The sequence below is a fragment of the Crocodylus siamensis genome, chromosome 4 (assembly GCF_052110815.1).
Source record: "Crocodylus siamensis isolate JL-2025a chromosome 4, ASM5211081v1, whole genome shotgun sequence".
NCBI classification, from domain to species: domain Eukaryota; kingdom Metazoa; phylum Chordata; order Crocodylia; family Crocodylidae; genus Crocodylus; species Crocodylus siamensis.
Window position 1 is genome coordinate 241,822,084 of NC_143398.1, and position 26,850 is coordinate 241,848,933.

Here is a 26,850-nt window from a genome sequence, read left to right on the forward strand (position 1 = left end):
TCATCTTTGTTTAAACTTCCCGTACAGCTCACGCTCCACAGCCGCCGATCCCACCTGTTCGTATTCCAGTTGCCACCCCGGCCCACCGTGCCCTTGGGGCCCGATTCACCCGGTGTTCGGTTACCGCGACAGGTTCCTGCCAAACATTGCCTGCATCACACAATTAACACACATGCAAAGTCATTATCATGCCATAGAAATGCCCATCCAGCTATAAAAAGAGTCAACCAGATGCATGATTAGTGCTTGAAAATGTGTGACAAATTTATAGCTGGTTTCTATCCAGCTTTAATTTGAATGTGTGGCAGCACCCTTAGGCATGCCTTGGAGCACAGACCCTTTCAGAAACAGGGGTCTGAAGCAATGCATCTGGGGTTGCGTGTTACCATCACTGCTTTTTTTCAGGGCAGAAGCTAATCTAGTCTGCGTTTCCATAGCTGGGAAGGCTTTCTGGGCCAGTAGAAGTTGGTTATGTCTCCTGAGCAAAGGATAAGGTGGGTGCTAAATGTTCAACTTAACACCTACCAAGCGCAGTTAAAACTCAAGCACCTGCACGGCCAAGCAGTTTAGCACATGTTAAATTCTGTCTTCCTGTTGTAAAGTTGTTTCCTTTCAGGCGAGGATTATCTCCTTAACACGTCCTGACTTCAACAGGCCACTACATCCCCATGATTTGAACTGATGCAAGCGACGGTGTGACAAGGTCCTGACATGGACTGGATTTCAAGGCTCTCATCCTGACCCATACAGAGCAGAGTCCCTTGAAGACAGTTTGCAGTTTTTGGGAGCCCTTCCAAAACTCCCTCCTGGAGATCCATCCTGCTCCCTCTAGTTTCAAGGTAGGTTGCTGCATATCAATTGATGCACATGTTTAATAAGAAGCATGTGCTAAAATGCTTGCTGCAACTTGGCCTGTGGTTTTGAATTATACCCAGATTCAGAGGTGCCTTTTATTTGACTGGGGTCTGTGAGAGAGTGCTTATGCTAAGCAAGGCCTAGCATTAGAAACAATGCACTAAAACTCCCAGAATGCTTCAAGGAGGTTGAGAAGTAAGTGATTGACATTCTGGTAATCACTTTCTGACCCTTAGATGAAAATGCTGAACTTCTGACCGTTGAACAATGATAAAAATAGCAGACATGCCGCTTACATTGTTAAGAATAGGAAACTGCATGGCTAAACCGCAATGACGAAAAAACAACCACATATTATGTCAGTTTTGACATTTTAACCCTGCAAAAACCAGCAAAACATATAGATGAATAATGTATTTAGGTTATAGAAAATTAGCATAAGAACTATAAAGGTCATTAAGGATTAACATAAGAAGCGTAATGATTATAATACAAAGCGTATCACCTGATATTATAATATAGATAAGTTAACTAAATAACCAATAGAAGTAAGAATTAGAAATGCATATGTATAAGTGTTATCATATATAGCTAATAGTAAAGTTATGTTAGATGCCTTGCTTCCACCATGGGGACAGTTTTGTATCTTTTGCCTAAAAAAAGATAAGGGACTCCTTTTAAATGAGCTGTTGACCAGTTCTGAGACTACTGAATCAGGCAGCAGCACCTAGCCTCCGGGTTAGAGAGCAAGGGCTTGATTTGGGAACCTCGTGAACCAACAGACCTCCTTTAGTTTATGGCTTTGTGAAACAATAAAAGTTTTAAATTGAACAGGTCTGAGCCTGTGCTGAATTCAGTCCTTATATAATTCAGCATCCAGCTCACACAGGGTCAGATGTTTATTCAATCTCAGGTGGCTTCTATGCTAATCCTCTGCCCAGTGACAGCTGACACTTTCCCAACGTCGTTATTTTACATTACCATGTTCGAGTTTTAGCTGGAGCCCCAGCCCCTTTCACTATAAAAGTTTCCAACCAAGCTAGTTGAAGAACCACCCCCTTTCACCCCCAAAATGTGATGCAAATGAGCCTGAAAGCTCAGAAACCAGAGGGCTAAGGTAAATCCAGACTTACTGAGGGCACAGGAGGGGACTTGATTTCTGATTTTTAAACTTGCAAGGTCAGTCATGCTGCTTTCTGTACGGGCACGTTGTCTCCTCAAGATGCAGAAATGCTTCGCAGTCTGTTTTCTTTCCCCCCTTCTATCTAGGGATGCAGTATAGGGAGTAGGGCTGCACTTCCCTCACCTCGTCCAGCTGCTAGCCGCACATGCACCACACCCCCTCCACGTGCTCTACCCCTCCACTGCCGCCACCACCCCTGCCACTGCTGCCACCCCCTCAGGCTGCCTGCTCTGCACTCACCCACCTCCTCTCTGGGGTAGAGCCGTGGCCGAGGGGCACGGTGGTGGTGGCCAGGCCATGGTGGTGGGGTTGAGCCCGGTGCACAAGGGGCTGGCAGCAGGAGGAGGTATAGGCAGTGTTCTCCACGCCCCCACCCCACTAACATATCATTTTTGCCCCCCCTTAAAGGAAAAAATCCATGATTTTCCACATTTTTCTTTGATTGTTCGCGACCCTTTCATATGTTCTTATGAAATATATGAAAACATATGAAAATTCATAAGGAGAAAAACCTACATCCGACATTTGCACAGTCAGCAAGACATTTAGAATAAAAACAATAAAGAAAGATGTATTCAACCCAGTTTTGGGTTGCAACCCATGGGTTGAAAAACACCGCTCTAGGTGAAAGCAGGAGACGAGGGCACTGCCCCCGCTACCAGAGGGAAGTAGCTGGTTAATGCACTCAGATCACAGGAGAAGGATCCTTTAACTCATTGAAAACCTGTGGTCTCTGTCTTCACGTGGCCCAACACTAACAATAAAAAATGGAGCCAATCCACTACTTTACTCTTCTTCTTTCCAGAGAATTGTCCATCGCGGTGCTGGATACTGTGTCTGAAGTGGTAGAAAACGCTGTCCTTTGAAATGCTGGAGTTTAAAAATGCAGACGCGACTCCCACAGCATATAGTGATTTGACTCGTACGCTTTTCAATCGCGGGATACTATAGCAGGGCTGAAAACAGCCTCCAGTCACCAGTACACATTGAGTGCTCTCTGAGATGCTTCATACAAAAATTTTCCAGTGCGTGGCAGTAAGTAACGGCCTGCCAACGTCCTGCCCCACGACAGCAAGAAGTGGCTCAGCTGTGTTTTACTGGCAATACGTATTTCTGCGTTGTCCTGAGCCTCGGGCCAGTGGAGGTAAAGATAATGTAAACAGCTTTTTAGTTACCTCTTAGAAGACTGAGATAAAGCACTGAAGTAATGAGCTGTTCTCATTTATAGCTTTATCTCGTAGAAATTCAGGCAGACAGTGCAGGCGGCTCTAGCGCAGAAATACCACCGACGCTTAACAAAACGGATCAGCTACTTATGCTTTTATAATGTAATAATATCATTTCCTACTTTTGACCTTCAGCCTCGCCCGCCCATCTCTGTGCAAAACGCATTTCCCCGGAGAATTTAGAACACCTTGTTTTTTAAAATGATTTTTTTTTCTAAAACAGGAGAAACAGGAAGGTCTTGGAGAAGCTGACAGTGTTAAAGAGAAGGCCCGGGGACACATATCGCATTATTTTGTCACACCACACTTCAGCTGTTTGTAGCATACAGCTTCATCTTTCAGCCTCAGTAGTGGGATTTCTGTATTTATGATCCGATCGGTGACTACGTCCCACTGAGATACTCGCCAGCTTTAGTCACTGGAAAGACCCTGGGAAGGTAGTCACATTGATGTTTAAAGGGTAAGTGATTCAAAGGCTGAGTCGAAGCCATGCTTAAAGTTTTAGTGTCTTCTGGATATTTTTCTGCTTTTGCTAAATCGTTATGCCAGAACAGAGAGGAACTTTGTTGGCAAAGCAACATGATTGGGGAAATGCTTTCAGGCTGACTGACGGAGTGCAAATGGCACACTGGAGAGGCTTCAGGTTTTGCTGTCAAAGGAAAAAACAATTAAACTAAACGATCCCAAGCCCAACACTGTTTTAACGCTGAAAATTACACAACCAGGGACCAAGATACAGTAACTCCTTTGGAGGAGATTGGCTCCTTTGAAAGGCTCTGCTCCTATCCTACGAGGCTGGGCAATGCTCTAAGGAAAGGCTGGACGATTAGGGAAGGACTGTGCACCTCAAATAGAAAGCTCACTTGTACTATTAGTAGCAGATGCTGATTGAGTCTCCTTGCAAAACTGTCTCTCTCATAACGTTGCTGGCTGCTCCTGCTTTTGGCAGTACGGATTTCCTGGAAGACAGGTCTTGCTTAAGGTATTTTGGGCCCTGCCAAATCTTGCCTGGAGAACAGAGTGGCGGATAGGTGAGTCTGAAACCACCGAGACTTAACACAAGACATCGCAGTGGTGTGACACTAGGGAGGGACTGCAAGCTTTGCAGAAAAGGAAGTTGAACCTGCAAGTTGAACCATTGACATTTTTCCAGAATTTGATTTTTTTCCCCCTATTACTGGTACATTTTTTTCAGCAAAATTTCAACAGAAAAAAATGGGCTGAATTTTTCCTGAAAATTCACATCCTTTTCCAATGTGACAGATGGGAGTAAATCTTATCCTTCCCCCTAACCATTATAACAAAGTTTAACTGTGGGCTGGCATTAACTATGGACAAGCATAGTATTCTGGCACACCGAAGATAACCTGTGATCAGACAACAGGGTAATAATGCAGATGCACTAATGTGAGCATTCAAATGGTGCATTCACCCTGATTTCTTGTGTTTCTTGATTTCTGAATGTTTTGCCAGAAAACTTTGCTACATCTCTTCTCCCCTTTGCAAAATGCTGAGCTTGGTCACAGGACATGCTGATGCTGGTTAAATCAGCCTTTACACTAGTGGAAACAGGGAGAGGAGAGACAATACACTATGCTGGTGTAGTTTTCTCAGATCTGGTGCAGAATTACTCTGGATTAATCCAAGGCTAAAACAATACAGATATAAATTACGCTGGTAGAGATGTTGTCTGTTTGCAGCTTATTCCAGGACAGCTCTTTCTTCAAACCTGCTTCCCTGCCATCCAGTGAAAGAAATGGAGAAAAGAACTGCCCTAGGATTTTTACCTCTGCTAAATGGTTTCAGTCAGTGTCCTTTGAAGGTAAGGTTGACCCAAATGACTTTTTTTTCAATTGGGCAGAAGGTAAAATAGAGCTGCACCTTACTTCTTTTTCTTTAAATTGGTCATCATTGGGGTTTAAACCTAGCCAGTGCCATTGCAGACTGCTGCTAGCTGAGCTAAAGAATAAAGTCCATCTCATGGAAGTAATACACAGGTAGCTGTCCTCTGTGAATCGGTCAAGAGAGGGTGACAAGTGATTTCACAAGTGTGTGAAACTTCCCTGCATCAGTTTGATGCCAAGCGTGTGTAAGTTGGTACCCAGAGCAATAGGCTGATCGCCCTCACTTTAGCCCATGCGCTACACTGCAGAGCTTATATAACCCTTTGACTGCTGGATTAAACATGGCATAATTCATACTTGTAATTTCTACGTTTCAAACTCCTGCAGCCATGAGCACGTTCCTGTGAAGCCACCTGCAGCATCTTGTGCGTTTCGGGAAGGTTGTTTGGCCTGCTGGTCAGAGCAGGAAGGTCACGCACATATGCGTGAACAGTGCGATGTATGATGTTAAGGAAATCCTCATGCCTCTTAAAATCTTAATGGAGAAATCAACTAAAAACCCTCTGCTTGCTCTGAAAACAAAGAAGATTTAGGGACTGGATATTTTCTGGCACTATGATTCCTTTGCAATTTATGCACATCTAACGCAAGCATTAGCGCTCTGGAGGCGAGTTCTACTCCTGCTCTTCAGAATATAGAGTTAAATGTTACATATGTCTGTGCTTTTACTGCATGTAATTTTACTGCAGGATTTCTACTGGTGATTGGTCCAATGAAGTACAAAGAAGATAGAAGTAAAAAGCAACGTACCCCTGCAAAGATTTTAATATATATGATTGCTATATTGCTGCATTTCAGGCATTTGCTATGTGTGTACCACTGGAATAGCGTGCAGCCATGTACAAATTTGTGACTAGTATTTTAGCAGACTAAAGAGACAAGGACAGATCCCTGGCTGATATAAACAGTGTTGTTTTATGGAAGTCCATGGAGCTTGACTTATTTATACTAGCTTCAGATCTTGTCAAAAAAACCCCCAAACCCCAATAATGCATTAAAAACACTGTTCATTAAAACACCGTTAAACAAGAAAAGAAAAGGGGTTAAAAAGTTTTATACTCCTTTTCACCTTTTATAACATTTTTAAATGTTTGCCTTTCACCTGGATCGGGGAAGGAGAGGAGTCTGGTTAGCTCCTCCTTCGATTTGCAATTTCACTTTCTGATTCTTCTCCACAGTCGCAATGCTTTGGGGATTGCAATCACAGCCCTGTAGGGGAACGTTTAAATGCTTCTATGGCCTCTTTCCATTTAATTTATGTTTTAAAAATTCATGAAAAAATGTTGCATTCCTTTAAGTCTTCAAGAGCATCAGGGGATATATTCACAGCTGATGTAAATCTATTGAAGTTAGTAATGGCTTTTCAAGAGGGATGCATTTGGTCCTAGATGTCTAGTAGTGGTGCTAAAATTACACCAGACACTTCAGAATGGGCATTGCTAGTGCTATTGACTCTGTGATTCCGCGAGTTAATGATGGTAATAAGGTTTATTTACTTCAATGGGTACTATACCATTTTACTGGCTTCTCAAGCAACAGAATGATGATGATTTTTAATGGCATTTGATATGCACAAAGCAATTAAAAAAACATTTGAAATCTCTCTCTCAAGGAAGGAAGGAAGAGAAGAGAAGATGAATAATCTACTTTAAATGAAAAGGAAGCAAATGAGAACAAACAACTTGAGTTGATCAAATAATTCACAAGAAATGACTTGTTTCAAGAATTTAGTTCTTTTTTTTTTATATATGTGCAATTAAGCAGATATAAAAAAGAGATGGCCTCAGACCTTGATGACATCAAATGAGAAAAGATGGTGAGATGCTGCTCCTGAGATCCTGCTCCTGCCTTTGTTTCAAGGTAATTTGCATCATCCCACATCCTCACAGGAGGTGAGAGGCTGCAGGGCAGCTATGAACTGCCTGCCCACAGGAGTTTTCCATTTATTGACTTCTCTGTGAAATCCTATGAAATATGAACTTTCATTTCTACCCAGAAAAACTTTTACAATCTTTTCTCCAATGCCTGATGAAGGGTGTTTGTACCCTAAATCTTGCAATTAAAGAATTTTTTTTTGCAAAAATCTTGTTGGTCTAATAAAAGAGATCATCTCTACTACGAGTCCCAATTGCTTTTTCCTCGAGACCAATACCTGGATACCTGACACCAAAAGGGAACGGCACGTCTGTCCAATATGGCTTTGCTTCAGAAGCGTGTGAAAGCGGTTAGCAAAAGAAATGCCAAATTTAGTGTGTAGACTATATTTAGTTGCAAATCATCATGCCAGATTTATTGCCAGTTCATAGTAATCTACTTTTCCTTGGCAAAGTAATGAAAAAGCGCCAGTGCAAAACTTAATCAAATTTATGATCTGTATTAAAGTTTCCAGCTTACTGCTTTAACTCAGTCCAGCTGGGGTCATCCATTGCAAACGATCCCTTTCCACCCTAGTTTTAAAACTGCTTTTCACATACTGCTTCCACTTAAGACCAACATGTTGTAGCCTATCTGCTTAGGCTGATACTTATCTCAAGAGCTGGATAAACTCCCAGTGAAATCTCTGGAGAAGTCCTTGTTTTTGAAGGATCTGGTGCGGCGCACTTGGTATTATAGAAAGGCATGCTTTTTCAAAGGTCCAGGAACCCTTATCTTGTACATCCCTGGGAACTGGCTCAGTTCATCTCATACACCAGTCTTCTCCTTTCTTCTGGATGACATTGAGGCCTGAGCAGAGACTTGAAAATGTGGCTGATGTATATGATCCCCTCAGAGATACTTCTGGAGCTACGGCAATCCTTGCATCTAACAATTCACCTAACCCATGCCATCCATTCACACGCACTAATACAGGCAGTTGAAACCATAAGGGATGGTGGAAGAATCTCTTGTCAAAACTTCTTTGGATTGCAAATGGAGCAAAATGTTTTGGAGAAAAATGCAAACATTTTTTCTTTGTTTGAAAAGCCAAAACTGCTGAAATCAAAATGTGAGGGTTTGGGAAATTATTTTCTGTTTTTTGGCAGTTTTGAGGCAAACCCCCCCCCCCAAACAAAACAAAACAAAACAAAATCATCTGTTGCTGATAACTGAAAAGCTTGTGGGTATAGTTTTGCAGCAAAGTTGAAATTTTGCACTGAAAAAGTTGATCAAAGCACAAGCATTTTTCATCAGACTGTCTGTGTGAAAAAATACGACTGTTTTCAGGTCACCTCTATAAATTATCTGCCAGTCTTTATAATCTTGAAAGGCCAGGAGTCCAACTGCAAACACACAGATCCAGAATCTCTCTCACAGAAGTAAATTAGATACTTTTGCATTGTATCAGCTAAAAGGGAAGTCATGTTACCTGCTGATTTTTGACAGAGGCTTCCTTAATTGGCAAAAAAGGAACGTATGTGGGCTCCACATCCTTTCTTGTGAATTTAGGAGGGCAATAGTTGGGGGGGAGGAGAGTGAAAATACGTAGCTTGCTGTGTGATTTAAAGAGCTGCTATCCAATAAAAGCCTTCTTTTTGAAGAACCGTTAAAAAAATACAAAAAAAAAAATACAGCAGTCTCTTCAAATTTAAGCCACATTTCCTTTTTCTTCCCCTTTCTTGAATAAACAGAAATAATTTAAAATGAGCTAAGAGGGATTTCCATCAGCAGTCTGCAACTTTTCATCCGCTTTCTTTCCAGCAGAATCCAGCCTGGGGACATCAGTCCCCTACAAGGTTACGAAGAGGATGGGATTCGGGGAAATTACAGGAAAAATTACAATTCCTAGAGGCTTGTTGTGGCAGAGGTTACCACAGTCAATCTGGACTGCGTTGGTTTAGTCTCAGGTGAACCAATTATATATATGGAGATTTACTGAAATAAAGGAAGGAGCCGCCAAGGACACCAACCTATGATTCTGCTTTCCCTTTTGGGGGTGAGTTTGGAGTTAATCTCTCTGAGGCGCTATTGAAATGAATACTGGCTGGTGCTATTGGTGCTAGCCTAGGTTGCCCTGCTGCTCTTCCAGTTGTCTCAGTATCCTCATTAAGATTGTAGATCGGTGTAACGAACATGCCATTTTTGGACCCTATCAAGCTCAGGGTCTCATTTACCTACCTCATACACCTTTCCCTACCAAGAGACCTTTAGGGTGAAAACAGAAGGGACTAAAAGAGCGTGGATTACAAGAAAACAGGCTAATGCTATCAATAAGCAATTAAAAAAATGATTTACCAACAACTGTTAATGAGCTGCCCTTTTCCGAGAATCTCCACTAAGCAGGTTTGTCATGATTTAGGAGGAAGTGGAACTAGATATTGGAGAAGATTAGCACCAAGAGATATTTTTAGGTCAGAATATATCAATGGTGTTAAGGAAGTCGGTGTCAAATGTGTTTGCCGGGCTCTGTTCAGCTCCTACTCGACTGGTTTCCAGAGCAGAGCTGTCATTCCCTGGTATATTTACTGATAGATTTGGGAACCAGGAAAAGAGGACTAGCGGCTAAATGACCATTGCACTGTGTAGAAAAATCCCCCTGTGTTCAATTCTTACTTGTGTCGATGCAAGGAGTGATTTTTTTAGATAGTGACCCAAATATTTTATGAAAGCTGGGGCCACTTTTTTGTATCGACTGTTGTGAATTGCAGAGGCTTGTTTCCCCCGGATAGATCATAAGGGGAGGAACAAGAAAACCATCTTTTTGTACCAATAAAAGGACGTAATGCTTTTCAAGCGTAACAGCAGGCAGCAACGGAAGACAAACTTAATACAGAATAGCAGCACTTATTGGCAGGAGTGCATAATATATAAATTACTCTCGGTACATAACAGACCGGATGCCTAAGTCTGACCTCAAAATTAGACCCTGAAATAAGAAGTTGTCTTCAAAAACTCTGAGGCTACCTAGTTAGGGGTGTAATTTTGAGGTCAGACTTAGGCATCCGGTCTGTTATGTGCTGAGTGTTACTCTACAACCCCCTTGATTTCAGGCGTTTGAAAATGAGCCCAGTTATTTAGGTGCACCGAACACACAGTGGGGAAAATAGTATTTCAGTAGGGTGTCTTGTTTGTAGGTTATTCTGTTACCTGTTTTTTTTTAACCCCCTTTTTAAAACTAAGAAATCAGTGATAAAATAGTTTCATAGTTTGTAGGGTCGGAAGGGACCTGAGCAGATCATGGAGTTCGACCCCCTGCCATGGCAGGAAAGAGTACTGGGGTCAGACGACCCCAGCAAGGTGTTCATCTAACCTCCTCTTAAACACCCCCAGGGTAGGAGCCTGCACCACTTCTCTTGGAAGCTGGTTCCAGACCCTAGCCACCCTGACCGTGAAGTCGCGCCTCCTGATGTCTAGTCTGAATCTACCCTCTGCCAGCTTGTGACCGTTATTCCTGGTCACTCCTGGCGGTGCTCGGGGGAACAGGGACTCCCCCAATGCCTGCTGATTTCCCCCTGACTAGCGTGTAACAGGCCACAAGATCCCCCCTCAGCCTTCTCTTGTGGAGGCTGAACAGGTTCAGGTCCCATAGCCTCTCCTCGTACGGCCTGCCCTGCTCCCCCTGACCATGCGAGTGGCTTCCTCTGGACCCTCTCCATGCTGTCGACATCCCTCCTGAAGTGTGGTGCCCAGAACTGGACGCAGTACTCCAGCTGCGGCCTGACCAGTGCCGCATAGAAGGGGAGGATCACCTCCTTGGACCTACTTGAGATGCATCTGTGGATGCAGGACAAGGTGCGGTCGGCCTTCCTGACTGCCTCCCCACACTGCCGGCCCATGTTCATCTTGGCATCAGTGATGACTCCAAGATCCTTTTCTGCCTCTGTACTGACAAGAAGGGAGTTCCCCAACCTGTAGGTATGGTGCCAGTTGTTCCTCCCCAGGTGTATCACCGTGCACTTGTCTGTGTTGAATCCCATCCTATTCACATCCGTCCACCCTTGTAGCCTGTCTAGGTCTGATTGAAGCCTGATACATCCTTCTAGTGTGCCGACGTCCCCCCACATATTAGTGTCATCAGCAAATATGAAAAGGTGCTTTTTACCCCCACATTCAAATCGCTGATGAAGATGTTGAACAGTGCGGGCCCGAGGACCGAGCCCTGGGGAACCCCCCTGCCCACGTCCTTCCAGGTTGAGAAGGACCCATCCACTACCACCCTCTGGGTGCGGCCCTCCAGCCAGTTGGCGACCCATTTGACTGTGTGGGTGTCGACACCACAGTCCCCAGTTTCTTAATGAGAACGGGGTGAGAGACAGTGTCGAAGGCCTTCCGGAAGTCTAGGAAGACGATGTCCACTGCTACCCCTGCGTCTAAGGATTTGGTGATCTGATCGTAGAAGGCCACCAGGTTGGTCTGACAGGACCTGCCACTGATGAAGCCGTGTTGGTTGCCCCTAAGCATGCAGTCCCCCGCTGGCCCCTCCTGGATGTGTGCTAGCATAATTTTCTCAAACAGCTTGCCTAGGACCAAGGTAAGACTAACTGGCCTATAGTTTCCTGGGTCCTCCTTCCTCCCCTTTTTGAAGATGGGAACCACGTTGGCCCTCTTCCAGTCCTCTGGCACCACACGAGAGCACCACGAGTGCTCATAAAGCTGTGCCAGGGGTCCTGCAATGACCTCAGCCAATTCCTTTAGGACTCTAGGGTGGAGATCGTCCGGGCTGGCTGACTTGAACACGTCCAGCCCCTCCAGAAGCCCCCTAACTAGTTCCACGCTAACCTTTGGCCCAGGTGCGCCTCCCCCGGGGCCCGAGGGGGTCCCAGCAGGGAGGTGGCTGTTATGGCCCCTACTTAGGAAGACAGAGGCAAAGAAATCGTTAAACATGTTAGCTTTGTCATCTGGTGTGATGACCAAATTTCCCAACGTGCCCTGCAAGGGCCCCATGTTACCCGGGACCTTCTTTTTGCCTCCTATGTATTTAAAAAAAGACTTCTTATTGTCCTTAATCTAAGAAGCTAGTCCTAATTCCATCAAATGAAAGTGCCATTTTTTAAACTTTCCCCCCTCCAGAAGAGTTAAAGTTTTGTTTTAAAAAAATGTCAAGACAAGGCCTAGTGATATTTGGAGACCCCTTCCCTTTGAAACTATTCACCAAACATAAGCAAAATTTGTGAAAAGTTGCAGTTTCCCCCAGAAATGGCATTATGGGAGAATACTTACTTGCTGACAAGATTTTGTCAGGCGCTTTTTAAGGAGGTGGGTAGCCAAGATGTCCAAAAGGGACTAGCAAGATGCCAAAACCTTAAAGGGCATGGATGATCAGTAAGTGACCAGTAGGGCATACTTATTCACTGAAAACCCTTTAAAGATATCTCAAGTTAGGGACTCAAATCATTTGTCCACCTTTGCAATGCTTGGCCTGGGAGCCTTGTGTTGAACATCTGTTTTGAGCATTCTCACCCTGGTTCCTTTTAAAACCTGAGTTTAAATGTTCATTTCTGATGCCTGGGCCCGTAGCACCAGACGATACAACAGCTCCCCCACAGTCTACCGGGTAAAGCATGCACAGAGTCACACAGTGGGCCACGCAGATGCTTAGATGCAAAGGATTTACAGACTTAATCTCCTTAAACCTGTACAAGATCCTGAAGATTGCACGGTGGGGGACTTCGCAGCCAGCAGCCTTTTACAGTAACAAGACCTCTCCACAGTAAAACTTTTCATTTTAATCTTTCATCCAACAAAGCCTCAGCTCTTGGGGTTAATCAGCAAAGGTTTCTTGGACGTCATGGAAGACCCTTGCCCATTTGAATTTCTGAGGCTGTCTGATGAAGCGTGGGGTAGACAGACTGTAGAGCAGGGCTCTCCATGGCAGGCTGCTTCTCTGTGGGTGCGTCTACATGAGATGCTTTACTGTGCCTTAGACTAAAGCATCACCATTTACACATGTGCAGCAATTACTGTGCAGTAGATTAGTCTAGTGCACCATTTAAAGACAGGTACTAGAAATTGGCACATTAAACTAAGGCACCAAAGTACATGTGTAGACTGGGAACAAATTGCTCCCCGTCAGCCTAGGCAGCAAGGGGTGAGGACAGCTGTCTCAGCTTGGCAGGATGCTGCCTGCCAGTGACATGGAGACTGGGACCCGTCCTCATCTCTGCAGGGCAGGGAGAGCTGTTCTAGGTGCCGGGCAGCTGCCTCCCAGCCATGTGGACATCAGGACTCATCCCAATCTCCACAGGGCAGGGAAAGCAGCCCCAGCTGCCAGGCAGCTACCTCCCTGCCCTAAGGAGGTCAGGACGGGTCCACAATCTCCATGTGGTTGAGAGGCAGCTGCCTGGCAGGCAGGACAGCTCTCCCTTCCCCACAGAGAAAGGGACCAGCCCCGGTGCACCCTGCCAGCCTGGGGTTGGCACCCAAGGGAGCCTGGAGCTCTCCCTGGTTGCTGAAGGGGGGCAGAGCAGGGTAGGAGCAGTCCTAGACTGAACTGCTTTCATCAGAAGCAAATTAGCTCCTGATGGGTGCATATTCAGATGTGTGCAGAGGCTCAGTTTAATGTCCCTGAATTTTCCATGCAGAAAATTCAGGCCCCCCAACTGCACATGCAGACACGCCCTGTGTTTTTAAAGGAGGGCAAATTTCATGGTGTTTACCCAGTTGTGGTGGTTGATCCTAAACCAGTAGCACCAATATTAGTAAACAGGAAATGGGTACACACGGGTCTCATCAATGCAAACACAGTCCTATAGCCAAGCTATCTGAGCATCCTCTTCAGTCATACCTGATAAGCAGCTATAACACTGTTCTGTGAAAACTGAGATAAAGGAGTACAACTGATTCTGCACTGGTGGCAAATTGAGTTTTCAGGTAAGCAGATTCAATTGCAAAGGACTTCTCTTCTGTTGCCTAGATTAATGCAAAATGGAGCAATCAGTGTTTAACCTCTGCTCTTGACTAGTGTCTTCCCGCAGGAGGAAGGGCAACGGTTAATTTAAGCCTTCAGGGTTGCAGCCTTCCGAAATCTTTCAAGGGTCAAGCATCGGCGTTTGGGTCGAGCTCAGCATTCAGCACCTCCCTCTGGCCAAACGTTTTGAAGTGCTCAGCTCACTGGGATGGCTCTAAGCCTTGCCTTTTATGAAGTATAACTGAGATACTCTGCCCCTCACATTGACTGGGTTTTTGACTCTTGACTATTTGGTCATAAGAAACTTTCCCAAATTCACAGAGGAAGTCTATGGAAGAGGTAGAAATTGAACCCAGAACTCAGGAGGTCTAATCTCGTGCTTTAACGGCAGCTCTTCCTTGCTTGGTACGTTGTGCTGAACACATTGCAGGCACATAGCGAACTATTTATTTAAGTAAATTAAACAAGGACATAAAATTCAGACTGTTGCCACTCTAGTCATTTTGAGTTAGAAAATTAAATAGGCAGAAACACACAAAATCTGCAGCATCCTTTTAAGGTCTCAGCTGATTAAGTAAAAGCAATGTGAGGAAACCTGCTCTAGGCCACAGTGTCTTTCAGGGCTGTGGGAGGGAAAAAAACCTCATAGCTCTTAATGGGCTCTGAAATTTCACCCTGCGTAACCACTAAATCCTTCACTTTGCAACAATGAAGGGAATTTATGGCTCCTTCAATTGTTTCTTTTATTTATAGGACGTTTTTAGTATGGAATTTAATCAAAGAGATTAAATGTCATACCGCCCATTACCACTCTGTTAAGATATTAATCCCATATAGCAAGATGTATCAAACTTTGAATTAATTGGAAAAGGGAAGAGGTCGGATAGCAGTGTAAAAGCTTTCGCTTCCATTATATTTTAACCTATTTAATGGGGCAGAAGTCAAGAGGCTGCTATATCCGCTAACCTATTTGTTGTTTTTCAGACAATTAAGCATGGAAGAGAAGTTAGGCCAAGAGTCAGCAAAGCACCAAAGTCCAAGCTTGACGCGACTTCAGTGAGGCTTATGCATGTGGTTATGTGCCATATATAGATCATCGAGTTGGGGTTGGACTTGATGATCTGCTAAGGTCCCTTCTAGCCCAAGCATCTATGAATCTGTGGACATAGGGAAAGATTTTGCTTTCATTTTAATCAGATGCCCAAGTTCTTTGCTGAATCAAGACCATCACAGGCTAAGTTAGGTGTCTGATCCATGTGCAATGATAACAGTATAATGAAAACAGGCAAGGGGAATGAATACAAAGGATGTTTTTATATCACAATCGGCATGCTGGGAAATAAAACCCCCCAAAACATTCTGGGAGCCCTTTGCAAACAAGCAGCTGAAATCTGGCTGGTGCTAGGGGGAGCGTTATCCTCACACTGGGACCGTAACCAGTCATTTGTATTCTGCTTCTGCCTCTAAAATCTATGCAGTGGGCAGGAAAGGGCAGTCTGTGATGCTGGGTAGGGGCTGGTCAGCATATTTATGCATGCACATGACTTGCTGTGGCAGTAACCCGTTTGCACTGCTCTCTGCACGTATACATTTACATTCCTAGCAGGACTACGTGAAGCTGCGTGGAAGGTGTTGCGGATAGTACTGCTTAGCCATAATCCCAGTCTTGCAGACCTGAGTTTTGCAACAAATGTATGACCCTGTTTTACTGTTCTGCCAAAATAGATAAATGGATCAATTAAAAGTATGTGCCACTGCTTATACATTTAGGACCGCAATTTTATTCTTAGCTCTGTTGCTGGCTTACTGTGGGATCTAAGGGAAGTCAATGCTTAGCTTGTGCCTCAGTTTCCTTACTTACAGAGTAGGGATTGTAATATGTACTTGTTATAACAAAGCCTCCCAATTCAAGTACTGAAAGGCAGGATTAAAGTGGCCTTGGTGACCTGGGACAGAAGTTCAATAAACTGGTTTAACCTAACTGGAGTAGAAATGGGGAAATGTCATGGGTGGTTAAAAAAGGAAGGTGAGAATTTCAACATACACCATGGAAGCAGTTGGATGTCCACGGAGAAACCTCAGACACTGGCAGCAGTATGAATCTGGGCCTAAAGGCAAAGACTTGGCACTAAACTATTTTGTATGGGTGATGGTATAGAGCAGGAGAGGCAAGGGGCGAGGGGTCATTTATTAACAGTCAAGTTAACATTCGATTCTAGGTCAATACATCTGATGACAACCTCACTTCAGATCCTGCCAGGAGCGTGTTTGTGTTTTGCATCTACCACATCCCTTCATGGCTATTATTGTTAATGGCAGAAGAGCAGTATTAATAATCCATCTCCTAGGACTAGTTCCTAGACTCCTTTTGGTTTTTTCCTGGGCCAGCCCAGCTTCTGAAATTTCAACCCTTAGCCTTGGCACCATTTTTCCACAGTGTGACAGACCTCAACTTTCCAGCGGCACTTTGTGGTATTCAGAGACCTTCTCCTTGCATCTCCTGCATTTTACCCTTTGTGCAAATCCAGATAATGTCTTTCTGGGACAGCTTTTAAAAATCTTTGGATGCTATTGGCGTGACAGGCTGTTTGAACTTGTTCATGTCCAGCTCTGTATGCAGAGAGGCTCTCTTGCAGAGGGTTTTCATCAGTCCAGTAAGGGCTGGGAGGCTCTGCTTGATTATCTGTCAGTCACATTAAATTTCTGAGTGACACACAGAGACTTGCACATTTTCTTGGGCGCGTGAGCATCTCTGTATATTTATTCTTTCCATTTACACAACACACCTCTGAAAACTGGCTTTTGGCACACTCTGAGATGATACTAGACATCACGTTGTATAATCACCCCTGACACAATGTCAGCCAAGAACTCTTCTGTCGAGCAAAATTTCAGGACCTCATGCGTTAAATACCTCTCGCCATTAATAGAAGCCAAGGTGGACCAATTAGTTTTGCACTGAACCCTGATAGTTAAAGGAGTTAAGTTCTTTCAGACTGAAGATAGAAAGTGATCGCCAATATATTAAATGAGAAAAAATATAATATATAACAGGGGTGGCCAAAACATGGTTTTAAAGCCCCATACAACTCCTGAGAAGCTAAATAAAAGCACTGTTCCCCACTTTATTGAGTCATTTATTATTTTTGATTTTCTTCTATCCTTGTTTACTATTCACTCGAAGAGATTATTTTATGCCAAATTATTATTTGAGCTTTGGCACTGTGCACAGATCCCTGACTGTGAAGCATGTGTATCTCAGAAATTGTGTGTCCTGTGGCACTTAGCCATGTCAAGATTTTAGTTTATGTCTAGAAGATTTAGGGACTTTGGTCTTCTCTGTGATACAGATGATTTCAGGAAAGAATCCCATGACTTCACATTGAATTTCATTTTTTTTTTAGCTTAGCGATGATAAAAAGCATGAGGTTGCCTGGCCTCAAGACCAGCTTCTTCTATCTTCAGTACATGTATGGCACCGGCACAGCAAACCAGTTCTCTGGCCAGTGATCAGACTGGATGGTCTTAATGATCCCTTCTAGCCTTGGTAGATAGGAATCTATGGAAAACCTACTTTAAATTAATTTTTGCAGGAGTTCTGGACTTGATCACACCCAAAAAGTCAAAGCTGCTGTGCTCTGCACAGACCCTCTGGATTAATCCTACAAATACAGAGAACGGGACAATTTATGTGGAAGGTTTTCATTCCCAGATTGGAAGTGCTGACAATTTATAGTGAAATGTGATATTTTTTCAGGAGTTAGAGACATATATTCTTCGATGAGTGTTTCTCCAAATCTGGGATCTTTTAGTCTTGGTGGTGGTAACTCACTAGTGCGCTCTGTAGGGGCTCTGGATGGTGCCAGCTGGTTGCCAAACAGAGAACTAATTGGTGTAATCAGGTTTCACAGTAGCATTTCAGATTTTATACAAAAGCATCTTTGACATGAATCCGTGATGGGCCATGGGGGGGCAAGAGACATTGGGCCAGGTAGCTGGTAGCAGCTGCAGTTTGGTAGCCATATCTTAGTACTTTTTCCAACATCTGCCCTTCTACTATTCAGAGCCAGGGGGGTCTTGCTGCTTCTAACTTCATTAGTCTCATTACGAGTAGTAGTATTTTAGTCTTCATGGTGATTCTTGGAAGACAACTGTTTGGTTAGCCGGAACCCAATATTTGTCGGTGGGGGTTTCGACTAATACCGTGTTTCTTTGGCCCCAGGCCAGGATGAGACTTATTAGTTCCCTTCTTTGCCCAGGATGGACATGAAATTTTACGTGGGTCTCCACGGGAGGCCGGCGAGATTGGCTCAAATCTTCTTGTGCCAAACTTAACTCTGCTTCTTCTTACCACCAGTACTTAGGGGGTCAGCCCATCATTTGGGCAAAAGGGCTTATCCCTTACTCTCTTCCCCGAGGCTGTAGGGCCCACAATACCCAAGGGACCTGTTCAGCCCACCCTTTTCCAAACACTTTTTGGGCAATATTCAGTTTTCTTTTTATTTCTTGATTTAAGCGTTCTACTTTTTCTTGATTCTGGGGATGGTAGGGGATACCAAGGCGGTGCTCTACCTTTCTTTTTTCACACCATTGCGCGACTCCTGTATTTTTGAAGTGAGACTTGTTATCTGTTTTTAAACGGCATGGTTTCCCGAAACGAGCTTCCAAATCCTTCAGAGCCCGTAGCACTACTTCTCCGGTAGCCTTGGATGTTGGCCACATCTCTGGCCAGCTGGAGGCTACATCCACTGCCACCAAGATATTTCTTTTTCTCACTGGGTTTCAATGAGCCTATAAAATCCATCTGCTATTCCTCTCTAGGTTCTAGTACTCGAACGTCTGTTTTCCTTGTTCTGGGATATGGGGATCATCGGTGGGTGCTGCAGGCCAGGCATTGTTCTGTGGCCTGCCATACCTCTGATTTGGTAACCCTTTTTTCTTCTTGCCAGAGCCTTCTTCATATCCCTCTTTTTCTTTCATGGGCAAAGGCGCATGGGCTGCCCATATTTCTTCTAAAGAACTAACAATGGAAAGGCATGTCAAGGAATCTGCCCAAGTGTTTGCACGCGCCTCAGGTAAATCATCTTTCTGATGTCCGGCTACATGCCGATGGCCACCTTGATCTGATCCTTCATTTTCCAAATGTGCTGCCAAATCTCCATTCTCCAAACTGGCCTTTCTTTTAAGTGCCAGCCAGTCTTTTCTCAATAGGGGATCCATTTGCTGGCTCCTTTTGCACATACCCAACTATTGGTGTACACCCTCACTTCTTCCTAACCTTGTTTAATTCCATAGGCGATTGCTTTTTCCACTGCCTTTAACTCTGCAAGCTGACCGCTCTCTTTTATGTCCTCCCGCTCATATTCCTCTGAGAAAGGACAGTTACTACTAAGCCTTCAGCTGCCCCATTGGTGAACAGGGCATGGGGGTCGGTTGGGTCAAAGCTTTTAGCAAGCTTTATGGGGTTTATAGTCTCTCCATCCACAAGGGCCTCTAACCACAAGAGTACCGGGTTTTCAGCATGCCCCCTGCCTCTCAGTGTGGGTACTCTGCCAGTTGTAAGCTCCACTTTAACTACTGAGTTTGGTGGGAGGATCCCGCAGGTGGGCTTTTCTTCAGGGCTGTCAGAATTCCAGGTCACGCTTGAATCCATAGCCGAGCGTTTCCCACCAATTTTTCCCCCTTTTCTAATCCAAAAACTACTGCCAACATTTCCTTTTGCAGAAGCTTGTAACGAGCCTCTACACCGGACACAACTCGACTCTAGGCCCCCAACAGTTCCCACTTATTCCACCTTTGCTGGTTTTGCTGGGATAGCACCGCGCTGATGGTATCACCCAGGACTCCTGCTTCTAAATACTTAGGGGTGCTGAGGTCTGGCGGGAGTAAAGGTGGGCTTTCTAATATGGCTTGCAGCATTTCCTGACAGAGTCCCTCAATTTCTTTCCTCTATTCCCACTGCTCACTTTTGACCCTTAGTGCTTGATATAGCGGGTGGGCCAAAACTGCAAAATCAGGGACCACTGCCTGGCACCAACTCCTCAGCCCCAACTGGGACTGTAGTTCTTTTGGAGAACGGGGTGGGGGGAGTTGGGTTGATGCCTCCTTGGTCTGTTACAAGATTCCTAAATCCTGGGCATCTAGCTGCATTCCCACGTATCTTACCAAGCGTTGTACCCATTGAACTTTCCTTGGATCCTCTCGGAACTTTGCCACCTTTAAAGTTTGTAGCACTCTGCAGGAAATATCCGCACACTCATCGGGTGTATTTGAACAAATTAATATATCATTCACATAACTCTGAACTTGTGGCTGGGATTCTAATGCCTCTTGCACTTGTTGACGTGCCAAGATCGGTGAGTTGCACCATCTCTGTGGTAGGCGCAACGGCCGATAATGTTTTCCTTTGAACATCAAAGCACAAATATCTCGATCATCTTCCCGAACGGGGATTGCCCAGAAACAGTTTGAAATGTCAATCACTGTGAAATGGGAGGCACTTGCCTTCTGGGCTGTGTCCCACATTTTGGGCAGGGTGTTGTTCACCACTGGCCCTAATTTCTTAGTGCTCTTATTTAGTTCTCGCTACTCTATCACTATTCTCCATTTTCTACTAGCTTTATGCATGGGCCATAAAGGGGAGTTCCACTGGGATATAGTGGGCTCCACTAACCCGGCTTGCAATATATATCCCCTGAAGCATCTCACTCACTCTCTTTTCAGCCTCAGGCTTTAGGGGGTAAAGGCACACAAAATGAGGTTTTACCCCCTTTTCCAATTCAACTCAGACTTCTTTCTCGGTATTTCCCACATCCCATTCTGATCGAACCCAAGGCTTAATCTTCGGCATTGGGTCTACTTTTCCAACTGCCCTCACCCTCCGGTGAGGGCCATCTATTATACAGTGGCTTAGGACATTGGCTCTCAATATTCATAGTGGATGGCAAGTAGCGGTCACGACTGTGAAGACCTCTCACCTTCCTAGCTTCACTACTGCTTCAATCTCTCTTCTCTGGATTGCCCCTTCCCCAACTTCTTTTAGCACAACAGGGCACCCCCCTTGTGGGGGGTGCTTCCACTGGAAAACCATGACTTCGGCTCCTGTGTCCATGAGGAACCACTCGGCTACCTGGGCCCCCTGAACCTGAATTTGAGCAAGCAAATACCCTCTTGAATCTCCAGGGACTTGCCTGATCAAGATCGAGGGAGGGGGTGTACTTTGTCTCCCTTCCTCGGGGCCTCCCTATGTTAAATCTAGGAGCAAGGTTTTTAACTCAGGATACAGCTCAGGTTGTGTATCAACCCCTCAGCAGGGGGAGCCGAAGGTAGGGTCAGGGCTATAGCTGGGGTAACAGCTGCGACTTCACAACTGCTTTTATCCTTCCCCCCAAGGTTCTTCTCTTTACAAAGCCGATATAATTCACCAGTGGGCTTCTCATCAATTTGTTCTAACGGGATGCCCGCTTTCCTAAGCTCGATCCAAAGTTGGCGACGGGGAATCTTCCCCTCTTTTGCTGATATTCTTTTTACTATTGCTACTTGTTTTGATTTTGGGTACTCCCTGGCCAAATTGATCACAGTTTGTAACCCTCTGATAATGTCTTTTACTGAACGGTTTTGCCAATTATCATACCGTTGCATCAGGAGACTATGCAAGGAACCTGCCCCCTTGCGAAGGGTGCTTGCCCAGGCGGTCTCGTCTACAATAACATTCAGGGGCTCCTTGTTTAACTGATCATAAATTGTTGCTTCAGTGAATGCACCCCCGCTCACTTGGTGTGTAGCTCTTCCCCAATCTGCTCATTTTGGTTCTCTTGAATGTTGATCTTTGGACAATTCCCAATGATCCAGTGCCTTGATTGCAAAACCCATCAACTGATAGGCATAATGCCCTGTTTTGTTATGATTTACCCTTGTAGAGGCTGGGGCAAACTTATACCATTCCCCTGGGAAAATTCTAGTTAGCCCTGCTTGTGATTCTTGGGCAGTGAAGAATTTATCCAACCCTTGGGATGCTATTCTGCTAGCCCACTGGCCCCAGCTGTCTTTTGCATCTTTCGACCAGCAGGCCAGTTCAGTCTGGAGGTCGGTTGGCTTCCAGGGGACCACTTCCCACTCTTGTCCAGCATTTTGGTCATCAGCCCCCTTATGGACCTTGGATCGCATTACCACACTTACCTCCAGCTCTTCCAGCAGAGTTTTTTGTACCACAGTTCCCGCAGAAGGAGGGGTGGTCAGCTGGTCATTCTGATCCCTGACCAGGCTAATCACCGACGCCACCTTTTGTCCCTTTTCTGGCTTAAGGTCTTCTGGGGGCAACAAGACTCCCACTAGATCTCATAACAAAGAGATAGCGCCTTCTAACAATGCCATTTTCCCAGGCTTTCTGCTCGTTTGCCATTGGGCAAAAACTCCCTCCACCGCGACAAGGGACCTGAGGTCCCTTACTCCGGAGGGGGACTACGGGTGCACCTTTTTACTAAGTTCAGAGAGACATGTGGTTTTATCCCGGTGTGTGAACATATTTTCCTACTCCTTGAGTCCAGCTGGCCAGGCTGTCTCAAAGAGGGGTCTTATGCCCACATTCTCCACCACTTGTTAGGGGTTTTCTCCCTTCCCAACAGGGATAGGTGAGTAACTCACAAGTCACACGCCAGGTAAAACTCAAGTGCCACTCTTTATTGCAACAAAAAGTCAATAACACACATAAATTATCATAACAAGCCTCAAAGCTGCAAGTGCGTCGGGCTGGAGGAAAGGCACTCCCCACCCTGTCCCCAGTTATTACCTGATAGGTCTCGGGAACTCCACCCTGCATCCAGGGTGGCGAGACTGCCTCCTTTATCGGGTCCTCAGCCTTGTCCTCCCCGAAGCAGTTCCAACTGGGACCCAGCTCTTTGTAACTTAAGTACCTTTCCTCTCTCCCTTGTCCCCACCCTCCCTGAGGGGGGTTAACTTTTAGCTTTACTGCCTTTTCTGGGATTAGAGCTAAACCGTTATTTCATTTTGCAAGCAGTTATTTTCTAATTTGAATTTTTGCAATCTTTGCATCCTGCCAAGTCCGTGACTTTTGGGGCCAGCAGGTCGATTTAGGGCAGTTCCCCTTTTCTGTGGTGACACATTGCAACAGATGCATTAGGTCATTATAGCCTCCCGGTTTCGTGACACTGATCCCCCCTCTGGGGTGTCAGGTTGGCCTCCTCCCAGAGGCCTTTTTGGGTTAGGCCTGATTTGGGCCTGACACAAACACACCAACAAATGTACTGGGCTGATTTAATTTCTTTGGCTCGTTGAGTGGCAGAAACAGGCTTCACATATCCTTGGAGGTAGGTTTTTTAATAGATAAAATGCAGCCGACAGAAACAGGCCCTCTCAGGCTTCACTTTGCCTCTGAGAGGTAAGTTTAGCCTAGTTTTGAGCATGGAGCAACTTCCGTCGAGCAGTCTCTTACTTTTATGTATTGAAGTAGCTAGCTCCTGAATTAATTATTTAAATGCTGCCATGTCAGGCCCTTACCTTTTTGTCTTTAGCGAAGATGGGTAAATAAATGCAAACCATTCTTTCTAAATATTAATATGTATTTGTATTGCAGTAGGGCCTCAGAGCCAGAATTGGAGGGCCAGGATCCTGTTGTATAAGGTGTTGCACAAACAAAGAGCAAAAAGAGTGTTCCTGCCACAGGGTTATTTACTTATGAAATATTCATTTAAGTACTTAGAGGACTTTGGTCCAGTCAAGCTCCTTCCACCTTTGGTGTTTGCTTTTCTTTTGAGCAATTTAGATTTGCTGATGACACTAGTCACACGGAGTGGATTTCAGAGGGACGTGTGCGAGCATTCATTACCCTGTGTGCGTGTGCCTTTGCAGTTAGCGAATGCAAACAATACACATGACTTATCTGACCAATCAAAGGTTAGCAACCCTGCTGGAATACGAAGTACTCAGGTTCAGCCATGCCAGAAACACGTTTGAGCACCAGGAACATTTGAAGAAATCGCATTCTCATCACAGATACGGCAAGAAGGCTAAAATAATCATATATTGCAAATATTGTTTTTGTTGCAAAATACTGACAACTCCCAATTTCACTGGCTTCTGCAGGATTACCAAGGAAATTGTGAGATATTATTATTTGTGCTTCAGTAGCATGTCAAAGACCGAGGCAGGAGCCAGGTTAGATGTCATGCAAACACAGAACAAGACGACTTGCTGCATCAAAGATTGGATTGCTGCTATGGAGCCTAAATCCCTGGAGATACCAGCTTGGAGCACATCCCGTTCACTGATAACCCAGTTCAGGACTCAGCTGGGAGGAAGAGTCCTGGGTCCCAGGCCTGCTCCCACGAGTGTGTGTGCATTTCCGATTACACCGTCACTGGTAACAAATCAGAAATAACCTGAGGAGCAAGGGTGACAACTCAGGGCTTCCCTTGCTGCGTTGCCCAGCTTCAATACGGGGGTAAGAGAAAGAGGGTGCTCCTAAAGCCTGGTGGCTATGGCATGCTTTGGGGGAGTAGGAGATATGGGTTTGACACCCCTGAGGCTGAGGAGGGCCCAGAATCCAGGTTTCCCATTCCCTGGTTGCTCTAACTGCTGGTCTACTGCTGCTGGTTTCCCTTAAGAGTTTGAAGAGGTTTTGCCAGACATAAATAGTTTGCATAGAAAAGGTCACACACAACACACTTAGCTTCAAACCAGACAAAATATTTTTATTGTTAGGAAACTCCTTAAGGCAGCAAATGTTTTTATCCCCTTTCAATAGTGGTGCAGGGGACTTAGTCCCTGTCTATCTGCTAAAGGCTTGAAACACTGAGGGCTGCTCTTTCGGACTGGGGGAAAAAATAACATAGCAACTGGGTTTTGCCCGGGTGACTTTGGAATGACTTAGGTGCTGTTTAACTGATCGATCACAATCAGGCATGATTTGAGGAGGGAGGAAGGAGGCCAAGCCTCATTCGAATGCTGAGACATTGGATGAACACTATGGCGCCATAAGAAATACTATTTGGAGACCAGGCGTTTGTCCTGGCGAGTTTTACTGTGATGAGAAAATGGATCTGCGTAGATGCTCTAAAGAGAAAATATGAAGAGCAATATAGTCAGATGGCGTAATGAGCCTAGCTCTGATAAATTCAGTGGTGCTTTGGAGATCGACATCAGTTGAGCACCTGGCTTTCTGTATTTTTCAAATGATTCTGCATTGCGTGGACTGACAATCAGTCGTGCGCATAAGCAAACTGATCGACTGATTCATATTAAACACGCACACTGATTCTGGTTTAGATTTTGCTTTCACGTAGCAACAGAAAGGGACGATTGTCACCGTAGGAGCTGCTCCTGGTATTAGACTGTGGTGATAAACTGTACTATTTGAGTAAATCTAAGCTGAGTGGGCAGTAAATTGTATTGTACCATTGTTCCTACTGACCCCACAGTCAGTAAAGTTTTCCATTATAAAGAACCCCCTATATTCAGAAGTTTATATTCTGGCTATAAAAGTTTACTTTGCACTCAGAGTTGGCATAAAAGATCTTATCCCTGGAGTGAATCTTTTTTAGAAAACTAGATAACAGCTAGCAGTACATTTATGGAGCATTTTTCAGCCAAAGAGGCCAAAGCACTCGACAAACAAAACGCAGGAATCACTCCGCTCCCCACTGGAAAGTAACCACCAGTGGCACCGGCTCTTTACTAGCAGCAGTCTACAACAGCTTTAGCATAGGAAGTGGAGCTTATTGTTTTCAGTTTAATCTGCAGGGAAAATTTAAACATTGGCAGACCTGACTCTTTATAAGCTGATAATGGCGGGGATGGAAGCATTATAGGAAGCATTATACTACCTTATTTCAGCTAAAGTTAATGTTCCCAAATGTTACTCATCTTCTTTTTTTCTTATAGGGTTTGCTGACTTGTTCAGGAAAACATTTCCCTATTTTTCATGTCCCGGTCGACTCGCTGTTCCATCCCACTGCAAGTGTTTTGCAGAGAGTGATTTTCATCTATTTTCTGTAATTTTCTTGCTTCTTTAATAACGTGTCTTGCTTGCTTCCTTTCAAATCCGGGAAATATGTAGAGTAAGCCTCCTAGGTATTCTGAAGAGATTTTATAGGTTAAAAACAGCCATCAAATTATATTATAGCAGGAAAAAAATGTTTGTACTCATTAAGTCTCAGGTTTTGCAAGTTTTTGGCTTGGGCAACCATACGTTAGATCTATATGCAGTATTAGGTTTCATATAGGCATTTGGGTGGATCTGTTCATTCATCTCCAAAGTACGTCACCCTCTGAATTACAGCTATAGAAAAACATATGCAAAACAATCCAAAACTAGAGCTAAGCAAAACTTTTCACGCAGAAAGTTTTCCTGTCAAAAATACAACTTAGTTTAAACTGATTTTTTTTCCAGGAAAATGTTAATTCTGTCTCAGAATTGTGGCTTTCTTTTAGGACAATTTAAAACAGTTTGTTACTCATGCATATTTTCAAGCAAAATGAAAATGTTTATTTCATATCAACGTAAAATGCCATTTTTTATAGAGAAAGGAAACAAAAACATGTTTTAAGTGAATTCAAAATGATATTTTTTGTTGGTTTGAAACTCCTTATGGGAAAATCAATATTTGTCACCTAAACGTTTGAGATGGAATTTTTTTTTTTGCTTGCAGCTTTTCATGAGAAAGACGTTTGGTGTCCTGACCTTCTCCAGCTGAAACCACACCAGACTTAAAAAATGTTGCAGAAGAGAGAGAGGCCGTGTGGTTTTATTGGATGCTAGCAAACAGACCCCAGCAAATTATTTGTTGCAAAAACACGTTGTTGCAAATTCAAGCTTTGGCTCAATAAAGACTTAAGTATGTA

At 44.4% G+C, this 26,850-nt stretch overlaps 1 long non-coding RNA gene across 1 annotated transcript; it reads left to right on the forward strand.

The window, feature by feature from the left end:
• The first annotated feature begins 474 nt into the window (after positions 1 to 474).
• Positions 475 to 26,850, forward strand: LOC149867741 (uncharacterized). Its single transcript, XR_016441651.1, has 4 exons — positions 475 to 839; positions 3,488 to 4,295; positions 4,965 to 5,086; positions 26,658 to 26,850. It is a non-coding gene; the product is annotated as an uncharacterized LOC149867741 (long non-coding RNA).